The sequence below is a fragment of the Drosophila teissieri genome, chromosome 3R, assembly GCF_016746235.2.
Source record: "Drosophila teissieri strain GT53w chromosome 3R, Prin_Dtei_1.1, whole genome shotgun sequence".
Classification (NCBI taxonomy): Eukaryota; Metazoa; Arthropoda; class Insecta; order Diptera; family Drosophilidae; genus Drosophila; species Drosophila teissieri.
The window spans coordinates 19061727-19072433 of NC_053032.1; the positions used below are offsets into that span (position 1 = coordinate 19061727).

General features: G+C 46.9%; 1 pseudogene; it reads left to right on the forward strand.

Annotated features, from left to right (window-relative positions):
- The first annotated feature begins 262 nt into the window (after positions 1 to 262).
- Positions 263 to 852, forward strand: LOC122622080 (annotated as a pseudogene).
- Positions 853 to 10707: the final 9855 nt, after the last annotated feature.

Here is a 10707-nt window from a genome sequence, read left to right on the forward strand (position 1 = left end):
AACAAGACCGCAACCGCAGACGGGCAAACAAAAATCACAAAAAAAGGGGAAAAAAAAACAAAGTACACACAAGTCCGCAGGACCAAGAATGAATCCTTGGCTCGTCCACGGTCCACATCCACCTTTGATAAATTCAAGAGCACGCACTTTTGATTTAGGCAAATCCCCACTCGGATATGTGAGACTATATCATGCATTGGCAGAAGTCAGCGGATCGGATTGGAGTGGGTGTGGTTATGGGTATGGGAAATCTCCATAATATATGCCGGAACATATTCAGCACACAAATTGCAGCCAGCAAGGAGTCCGGCTGCGGATTCCTGACCAGTCCGGATGCGAACCGGATTCTGCTTCAGAGGATTGCAATATTATAATTCAAATTTATGCAGCCACGAAGGAACCCTTTTCACACGCACTTTCTTATCGACAGCGAGTGATTGGGTGGAGCGGCGGAAGATGGGTGGGTGGAGGTGGAAAAGGACATTCACTTTCTGGCAAATGGAAAACGAGAAGACTGGCGGCGGAAACGGAAATGAAGCCAAACGGAACAAGAAAAACAAATTTACAAAATGAAAATGCCACACATTCACGTGGAGCGGGGGAAAAGCCAGCATCCCCACGGTATTCGTTTGGCGATTTGCCTGTCACAGGGTTCGCAGCATCCCCATCTTCCTGCTCGCTGCCCAAACTCCAATTCTCCTAACTCACCAAATATCGTTGCTGTCGCCGTGGCTGCCACTTGTTTTATTTATTGCTTTTTTAACCCTTTTTTTTTTGGGACTCGACTCGACTCGGCTCGAATCGCCGCCGCTTGTTATTCTCGATTTCCCCCTGACAGTGCTGGCCAAATGAAATCGAACCAACCCATTGCCATTCCCACATTTTCCCATTTTCCCGCCCACTCGAGGGGCGGAAAAGTTTCGCTTTTGCAGCACGCAAGCTGCAATCGAACGGCCGCTTAATGAAGTCGCCGCCAAGTTCATTCGAAATGCATCGATTTCTGGCCTCCGCTTTTATCCTAATGAAAAGAAAGTGAACTCTGGAGCTGGGCCATTTGCATAAGCCTAGTGGCGTTTAGAGAAGCGGATAAAGGTCAGTTGGGAAGCTGGTCTTGCAGCTTAGCAACAGTTCTATAGTTCTTACTGTAACTCCTTATATGGCATTACTGGAATCTAATTCATTATTTGATTTTTTAACTTATTCACGCAGTAGGTTTCTCTATACCATTGCAACATTAGCTTTATGAAGCTCAATACAACATTTATTTGAGGTCATAAGGCATAAATCAAAACGCAAAGGTTTCGCTCAATTTGTGATTATTTTTCGCACTTCAGCCGACTGAATTGTCGCCACATCTTCTGGCTACAAAGTGCGAGAGACCGCAGAATTAAGTTGACATTTTCGTATATTTCGTCTGGCATTTGCGGTGTGCTCCAATCAGGCGAAGTGGTCAAGGCTCCCACCTGGCTAATCTACATCTACAAGTTTGACATTCTTCCCCCACACGGCACCTCCAATCATAAATTGGCAATCCTTAAAGAGCAGCAGCAGAAAAAGCAGAAAAAAATACACCGTCCACTGGCCGTTGAGCAACTTCATTACACGGCAGATCCCAGAGATTCGGCTTAATTGAGACGCAGTTCGTCTGGCAGTTGCCACTTGCAAGTTGCCCGTTGCCAGTTGCCTGGCCAAAGTTAGCAGCTTTTTCATTAGTTATATTAATTGAATGGCAAACACACGGCACCAAAAAAAAACCCACAACAAAATCCGTTAATTTTTTGTCGCCAATTTGGTGGCCAACCACCAAGGCAAAGCCACTTTTTTGAAGCATTCGTTTTTTTCTTTTTCGTCACACTCTGTTTTGGAGTGGATATTATGATGGGGTTTTGTGGGGGAATTCGGGGGAAAATCGCTTTATTGCAGATGATATATGGGATGAAGCTGCTGATGACCTCATTGGTGGAGCGCAGAGTGCACGGCAAAAAAATTTGCGTTCCTCAGTTGTAAATGTTTTGCAATTTATTTCCTATTTTAATATGTAATATTAGATTAGTAGTGATTGTTTCTTACTTCTGTAAGATGACTCAGTTGTCCAGCTTTGATGACTGTGGCTTGTTGATAGCAAGGACTTTTCTTTCTGTGCTGGGATTAAGCCTGGAAAACCTCGACTGCTGACCAGCTGCCCCTCAGTTTGGCTAATAATTTCAGCTGGTTGTCCACTATGTTCTCCATTTTTTCGCTGCTCTACCTTGCTGTTGGTTTTGTTTCGCGCATTCTGCCTGCATAATGACAAAAGTTTGCACTACAATCTGGGAGTTTTGGCCCCCGGCTCCCAACTCCCAACTCCCCACTCCCCACTCCCGACTCTGGGCATCCAGCTGGTCGGATATACATAGCTCCTCGGTGGTCAGCGTCCATTTGTCCATTTGTGCGCTGCGCAGTCGAGATGACAATCATTTAATTAGAAACTTTCCCATAGGCTGCTCGTCTGTTTGTTGCCTTCTTTCTTTTCCTCTCTCCCGCTGTTTTTTATTTATATTACTTTTTTCTTATTTTAATAAGTAGTTTTGCGAGCTGTTAATTAACTTGTTTGAACAGGTGTGAAAAAGTTGTCACTGGGTATGCGATGGGATGGGGCTTGGAGGGGTGTCCAGTAATTACAGTTGGCCAACTTTTCAGAAAAGCCCGGCCTGGCTGCTCTTTGTCCGTTCCTCATATTTGCATAAAGCAGCGGTGGCAAAATTGCAGGCACAGCAGCAGAATCAGCAGCAACATCGTCGCCTTTTATGCATTCTGCAGTGACACTCATCATGGCATTGGAGGAGGCTTGGAGGAGGAGGATTGGAGGATTGGAGGAGGTGCGGATGAGGTATCCAGCGGACTGCAGACTTGCAGAAATTAAAAATTCCGATCGGAATTCCCCGATAAGTTGTCGCCGCAGAAACAATTAAATATCGCTGGCGTCGTCCACACAGCGACACGATTGGCATTTGTTATAGGCGCCTCGGTGCTCGCAAATGCGTAGCAATTGGCGCTACATTTGGCCACGGATCTGCGCCACTGGCACCTCAACTGGTGACTGCTAACTGGTGACTGGGTACCTCCATCACCTCCAGCTCTCCAGTTATCCAACTCCCCAGCTACGTGACCGATCGCCGTTCGCGATACGCTGCCACCGATCCCTGGCGACTATTTTGGGCTTGGGCCATTGGAGCAGCGGTGAAACCCCAGGAAGACTGGCATCCGCGACTCCCAGACAGGCGAGTCAAAGTGTCAGGGCGCCAAATGGAGCGATGGAGCGCTGGAGCATTGGAGCGCTGGAGCGGCGGATTTGCCGTTTGACTGATGATCGTGATTAGGCGGCGATCGCAGACCCAAGAGCTGAGAACTTAACCGAACTGAACCAGAGCAGGCACTGCGAGAAAATCTATGGTTAAAATGCTCACAGGATGGTAGTAACAGAGTTGGTTATCTGCCTTTTTATTCATTTTACATATTTTCATGAATGAATGATTCATTTTAGATCTGTAAGATTATTATGTTTTTAATTTGATTATAAAGTAAACTAGTTTATTGCGAACAATTTAATCAGATTTCAAAAGGCTTTCTGCCTTTCTGTGTGCATTGGGTTCTCAGGACGAACCCCTCTAACAGATTTCGAGAACGTTGCAGGGCGGGAACCGGAGATCGGCCAGGTTCATTAAGCGAAACGCTTTGTATAAATTATGCTAATGATGCTTCAATTGATTTGTAATAAAAATCCAAAACGCTGCAGCCATAAGATAAATATGCTCGAAGCACGCACTCCGCCGGGCATCCGATCGAATCCGAGAACGAGAACGGGAACGGGAACAGGAATCGCTGGATGGAGAAGGGAGGAGCACTCGAACTGGAGCTGCGACTGGAGACACCGCCACGGGATGGGATGGGATGGGATGGGTTGAACTGGGAAGGGGAGTGGAATGGGCTGCGATGAGGAGCACCTCCTGGTGCATGTTATGTGTTATGGTCTGTTGTCCGCCTGTCGTCGCCGTTGTCCCCCAGCGGCGTTTTTAGTGTTGCAGCTGCAGCAGCGGCAACATCGCAACATCGCAACAGCGCAGCGACATGGCCAAGTTTACATAATTAGAAAGCTGGCGCATATGGTGCCGCCCCCACACCACCACCACCACCACCACCACCACCACCACCATCACATGCTCAACCACTGCTACACTTTCCACAACCAATTTGGTGGTGCAGGATTTTCCGTCGCGCCAGACAAGTTCAAGTTTGCCGGCTTTGAACCCTTTCACCAATTTCGCACACTCTGCCATTTTCCGGGCTGCCGTGGCCCAGCTGCTGCAATTAATGCTCCATGTGGGCTGAGGACTCAGGACTCCACCCACACACACACACTAGCTCCTTTCAATCCCCGCCTAACAATGTGTGTGTGTGTGTGTGCAAAATTGAGAAAACATGCCTAATTTCGTGTAATTGCTATTTGATTTATTGCAATCTAGAAAATTTGACTTTTGGCGCAGTCTGCGCTGCCGTCGTCAAGTTGTTTTTACCCTGTTCCGCTCCCCTGCATTTCGGGGATCAAGCGGCCATTTAGCTAGTGCTCACTGTAACCGTTGGTCGTGGCTGGTGGCCATCGTTTGGTGAGGATGAGGACGTGCCACCCACCCAGCTGCTGGCTACATTTTCTAATGAGTAATTTGGCCAACGGAGCTGCCTGGCTAATGATGTGCGTGAGTGGGTGGCCGGTTGGGGAATGCGTGATAAGATTTCAGAGTCAAGTAATTGCCAGTCCAGGACAGCTACAGCTACAGCTGCGGGCCAAGATGTAGCGCCTGTCAACCAACTCTGCTGGCCCCGCAGCACAGCCAGCAACTAATAACGATTGCCTTACACTTCAGCCACCAACTACTTACTCTCTACTTACTATACGAGTATAGAGTCGTTTGGACGGGTATGAGGAGCAGCCTGAGCTCCTCTTGCAAATTCACGGGGCAAGTCCTCGCGCGCCTTTTATGACATTAGGTGCTACTGCATTACCCGTCGGCAATTACAGTGGGCAAAAAACTTGGTTCTCAAAATCTATTTGGTTGGGTAAGGGATAATAAAGTATAGTACAAGCTGCCTCAAATACATAAAAGCTGCATAAGAACTCACACAGTGTTTACTTTATATTCTTTCAAGATCTTCAGTGCTGTTCAGTGTAGCCACCCAGTGGAGCCGCAGGTATGTGGCGTCCTAATGAAGCCCACCTATATGGCCAGAGTCTCGCCTCCAATTCCGTTGAACCCCCCCCCACCCCCCGCCGAGGCAGTGGAAAACCGCATAGGTAGACGGCAGCTCCTTCGCCATTAAGCTGGAAAAGTGCTCGTGTCTGATGACTTTTTGCGCGCGTTGACAATTTTCCCGTGTGATGTGCCCAAGATTGATGGCCCGCAATTATCGGCGATGAGGTAATTTATACATGCAAGTGTGTATCCGAGTGTTCGCGTCCTGTCACGCCCCCCACACTCACACACACGCACATCAATACACATGGCGAGGAGAGTGTGTGAATTCAATTAAAATGAAGTGCAGAGCCATATTTTATGCAGCAATTGGAATTAAAATTAAAAACTAAATATCGATTTCGAAAAGGACAACCGCATTGGTGGTGGGGGGGAGGGGATATGAAGTCTACAGGGGTTAAGGGTTAAAAGAAAGTGCTCAATACCCGCACACACACAGACACACACACGTATGCATATGAGGTGGTGTGGCAATAACACAAATTACGCAACATATGGTGCCAATGATGTTGCCCTTTTTGACGTTCGAATGTGCCTTTGTGTGTGCCTGTGTGTGTGTGTGTGTGTGTGAGTGTGTGTGATTGCGGCACAATCCTTTTGGCTGTCAGTGATTTTAATGCCTTTATTTCTCCGGCACTTCCTTTCGCCCTTTTCTTCAACGTCCCAACGTCCCTCGCCATTTGGCTGCTCCTTTTTTCCACTTTCCACTTTCGACGGGCTTTTTACTTTTTTAATCTCAGGTGACGCCGCCTGGGTGTCGTAAATCAACCTCACCACCAGCAGACGGAGAAAGGGGTGAACTTTCTCCACCCCCTTTCCCTCTTTCGCTGTGTGTAAGTGTGTGAGTGTGCGATAATTGAGTTGTGAGTGCGTGTTACAAGACCTTCGAATATAAGTCGGTACACGGGGAATAAAACACATTGTATGGCAAGGAAACTTTAATATTTTCGACTTCTCGAAGAAATTTCGTCGTGATGACCAAGAGGCAACTGTATTTTTTACCTATATAAAACATAAAGAGTGCTGTGTATGCTCGAAGGACTTTTTATGCTGGCATCCTTGATAAATTGACGTGCGGCTCAGGAAGCTGCGAATTATCGGTTCCTGTATATTGGGCACTTCGATAAGGGGAACAATGGGCACATCCTTGGCACTTAATGCTAATTTCCGCGAACATCCTTTGCACCACCCGCGGTGGGCCTTTCGTTTTGCCATTAGTAGGAATTTCACTTTGTGTTCGGGGGGCTCTAATGCCATAAAGAATTATAAAATGTCTTAATGGTCGCGTAACAATTTGAACAATGAAAACGCGCCCCGAGAGGCGACACTAATCGCCAAACGAAATGAAATTTACACAAAAGTTTTCCCCTTTCCTTTCAGGGGAAACCCCATCCTTTCTCCGCCTGGATGCTTCGATGCTTGGATGCCACTGACAAAGGCCAGAGATGGTCCTTAATTTTTGTGTATCCTGGCTCTGCCAGCGGAAAGTGTTAAACATGTCAGGGAATTTGTTTATTGGGGCTTTTCGGGATCTTATGTTCGGCTGGGGTTTCCTGCGAATCGAGTGGAGCGGAGTGGAGGATGGGCATCTGTTTGCGGCCAAAGTTTTGGCCTACTCGCAATTTCTAATTAGCCGGCTGCGAGTTTAATTAAAATTGAGCATCGGCTCTTCGGCGGCGGCACTTACACTTTTAGGCCAGGTGGCTAGGAAAGCTGCGGATTTCTTGCTGCTACGCTAATTTTTAATTAGAGAAAATTGCACGGGTTTCGGACAGGCACTCACCGCCGAGTTTCCACCTTTTTCCGCTTTTCAAAATGGCCGCCAGCTAGCGCAATTACAATTAGTATTGCATACTTCAAGGGTAGCAGATAACCTCAAAAAGCGGGGCGACTGGCAAATGGCATTAAATAAAACTTAATTGACAATTTGAAGAGCCTGCCGATTTTGGAAGGGGGGGGTGTAAAGGGGCCAACCGAGTTGCCATTGCACCAGTCAATTAAATTCACCACCAACGCCACCACCATCGCCACTGCCATCGAAAACGAGAACAACGTATTGACTTTTGCATTAATTTGCGAAAACTCCAACAAACTGCACAAATTAAAAACTGAATTGACAATAATTTAGCACTTCTCGGCATTTATCTGCCCGCTTTTCCAGCTTGGCAAGCAAACCAAACAAAATGGCGTTTTAACGCTAACTGACAGCTCAAGTTAAAAATGTCTGCTTATCGAATTGAAAATTATTTAAATATGCGTTGCTAATTAGGCAGCGGACAAGTTCAGCGCAGTTCCCCGACTGCCTAAAAGGGAAATGTCCAGTCACGAATTGGATGTTGGGGTTTCGGATGGGGCAGCTATAATTATTCCTTTGACAACTGGAAATTAGAGAGAAAGTGGTATAAATAAAAGGTCTATTGTGCAGGTAGATCCACTTTTATGCTCAATTTATTAGGTATTTAATATTCAGATTTTTAATTCATATTATTATATGTTTATAGGCTTGAAAAAACTTGAAGAAACTATGCTAGCATAGAAAACAATTTAAACATTGCTAGCCAATGATCCTCCTTTAGTTAGAGTATCAAATGCACGGATCCGCAAATGTAACCAAACTTTTGGGGCCAACCATTCGGCGGACATTTGGAGTTCTCGGAATGTCAATTTAGGAACAGGATATACGCCAAAGTTTAATTATGCAAACAGTCGGAGGCAGTCGCACTTTCGGTGGAAGAGGCAGGGCGGGCACAACTGACCGAAAATGATATACAACTAATTTATTTTCAATTTTCGGAAATCATGAGCGCTATTAAAATGTTAGTGGCCATGGGTAGGGAGTGCTCCATAATCTGGCTGGCTGCATTAGAGGGCAGGCTGCAATGTGGCATGAAATTGACACAGGACACCACCGATGCAGATGTGGTGCGCATGTGGTTGGCTAGGTGGTTGAGTAGGTGGTTGGGTGGTGGGGTGGCTCAATGGAGTCCATGGCAAGCGGGGGAGTGAGCACGGTGGCTTTTTATTTTTGCATTAACAGCAACAAACACGACAATAAAATGACAACTGAAATGTCCGATACGCAAATAATATGCAATTTTATTTTATTTTAAACAAAGGATGAGCCCGCGTGGGATTGGCTGGGTGTGGAATGGAATGAATGTGGGCGGATTGGATGGGGATTGGGATTCGGATTGGGTTTGGGATTGGCTGACCGGCTGAATGGCTCTTTCGGACGGATGTTAACTTCCACTTAAATGGCTGCGCTTCCGCTTGTCGTTTGTTTGGCCTTTTAATATAATGTACATAATTTTTCAATTTTTATTTATACGCCAGCGTGTTTATGTGTGTGCATTTCATTTGCAGTCGCATTATCGCACACCGCACGCCGAACAATAATAATGCATAATAATGTTTCGGATTGGGATTGAAATTGGGATCGCATCTCGCCCATGTTCGCAAATCAGACATCAGCGTTTCAACGTTTTTTCTGCTTAATTTCGCAATTTTTATCCACAAAGAGCAGTGCTTCTTCGGTCGTTCAGTGTGTGCACTTCTCTTCCCCCACCATTTTCCCGCCTTTTCCGACTTTTCCGCCTGACATTTCACATGCAGCTGTGTGCGTGAATATATGAGTTGCATGTGGAGCCCGACACACTCTCATTGTTTATGAATTTCAGCCCCTGGTGACAGACAAAACGGCAACAACCATCGACCATCGGCCATCGAAGAGTGCCACAGCACAGCAGCTGCTTCAATTAAATATGAAAATTTGTCAATTATTTTGTGCAACATGCGACGTTTGTTAAATTAATAATTATCCCTGCTCGACTCGGCGCCGAGAATTAAGCTCTGCCTTGGCCCCAATTCGATTTTGGCAGTGCGGCGCGACAGGCGAGTGACAAATTAAAAGGCGATTCTTCATTAACCTTTAATTGCTGAAATGATCACCTGCAGTTCTTAATTAAAGTAGGGATTTATGCCACGTATCTGGCTTTTTGATTACTTATTTTGGTCATAATTGTATAGTTACTTCATGAAATCAGGCAGGAAAGCTGGATACCACATTAAATAAATTCAATATAACAATTTAAATTTAAAAGGTGTTTCCATAAACCTGCATCTTATTAACTCCCATCATTTTCTGCCTAGCATTGCAGAGCTGGAGATGTGAAGTGTATTTTACAGCCATATTTCACAGAACTAACTAATTTGTACCATTTTATTTATAGCTTTAAGTTAATTCCTCGTGGGCCACTTCCCCCAACAGGCGCCACTGCACCACCCACTTGCACCGCCCACAGCTACGCCCACCCACTCGTGCGCTGCTCCCCCAATAACTCTGCACTCATATCTCCCCCAGTTTTCCCCCACTGCCATTGCCACGTCCATTTGCATCCAAGATTCCGAGTCGCAGTCGCCGACGCGACGTGCCTAAAAAGAAATTTCGCTTGTTTTGGCATTGCCGCTTGACATGCGCTGCATTGTTGCCTGTGTTGCCTGTGCTGCAAGTTCCATGCTGTTGTTGCTGCGGCAGTGTGTGTGGCATTTAACACTATCAAGAGTCAAAAGTGCGTAGTATAGGTTTTTGGGGTAGGGAAGTGGGTAGTGCTGGCTGCGGGGCAAGAGAGTGGAGCCGAAGTTAACTCAAAAATGTTTGCATGTTGCGTGCCACGCAAACATTCTGCACCACCTACCCAACGGCTGAGTAGGCAAAGCGCGGTGTGGGGCTAAGGGAGGGGGTCCAGGGGCGGTGGTTCAAGGGGGGGCAGCCCCTTGCAAGGAGGGGGCAGCCGAGGAAGTAACATTTGCATGCAAGATTGGGCGCGCGCGCATGTCCAAAGTGGCGTCGTCGTTGTTTGTTGTTCGTTGTTGCAGTTGCTCTGGGCTACGAAGTCGTCCTCTTTACCAAAACCAAAAACCAAACCACCAGGTCCCCCGCCGCCCCACCCCTCTGGCAACCCCTTCTCAAAGTCAAAAGACCCCCCCTCAAAATCCACTATTTTTGGTGCTTTTTGCCCTGATGCAGCAGCTGCGTTTTGCGATTGGCTGACTTGGCCTGCCCTTTTGGCCATTTTCGTGTGCATGTTGATAAGCCAAGTGACCCCCGCTCACTTCAAAAAGACGGCATTGCCCAGTCTTGAACCTCTGACCCCCCCTTCTGCGCCAGTGTGTGTGTGTGCGATGCTTTTGTGTGACATTCAATCAGAAAATGGCGTTTTCTTGTCAACGTCTGCCAGTCTCAGAGCCCCAGTCCCTGAGTTTGAGTTTGAGTTTGAGTTTCGGCCAGAGAAAGAGCAACGGCAACAGCAAAAGCAACAGCAAAAGCAGCCGGAGCAGTTGGCGAATGTCACGCCCACGTTTTCAGCTGTTCCTGCCCCACGGCCAGCATAAGCACCCCCTTTCGTCCGACGTGTCCACG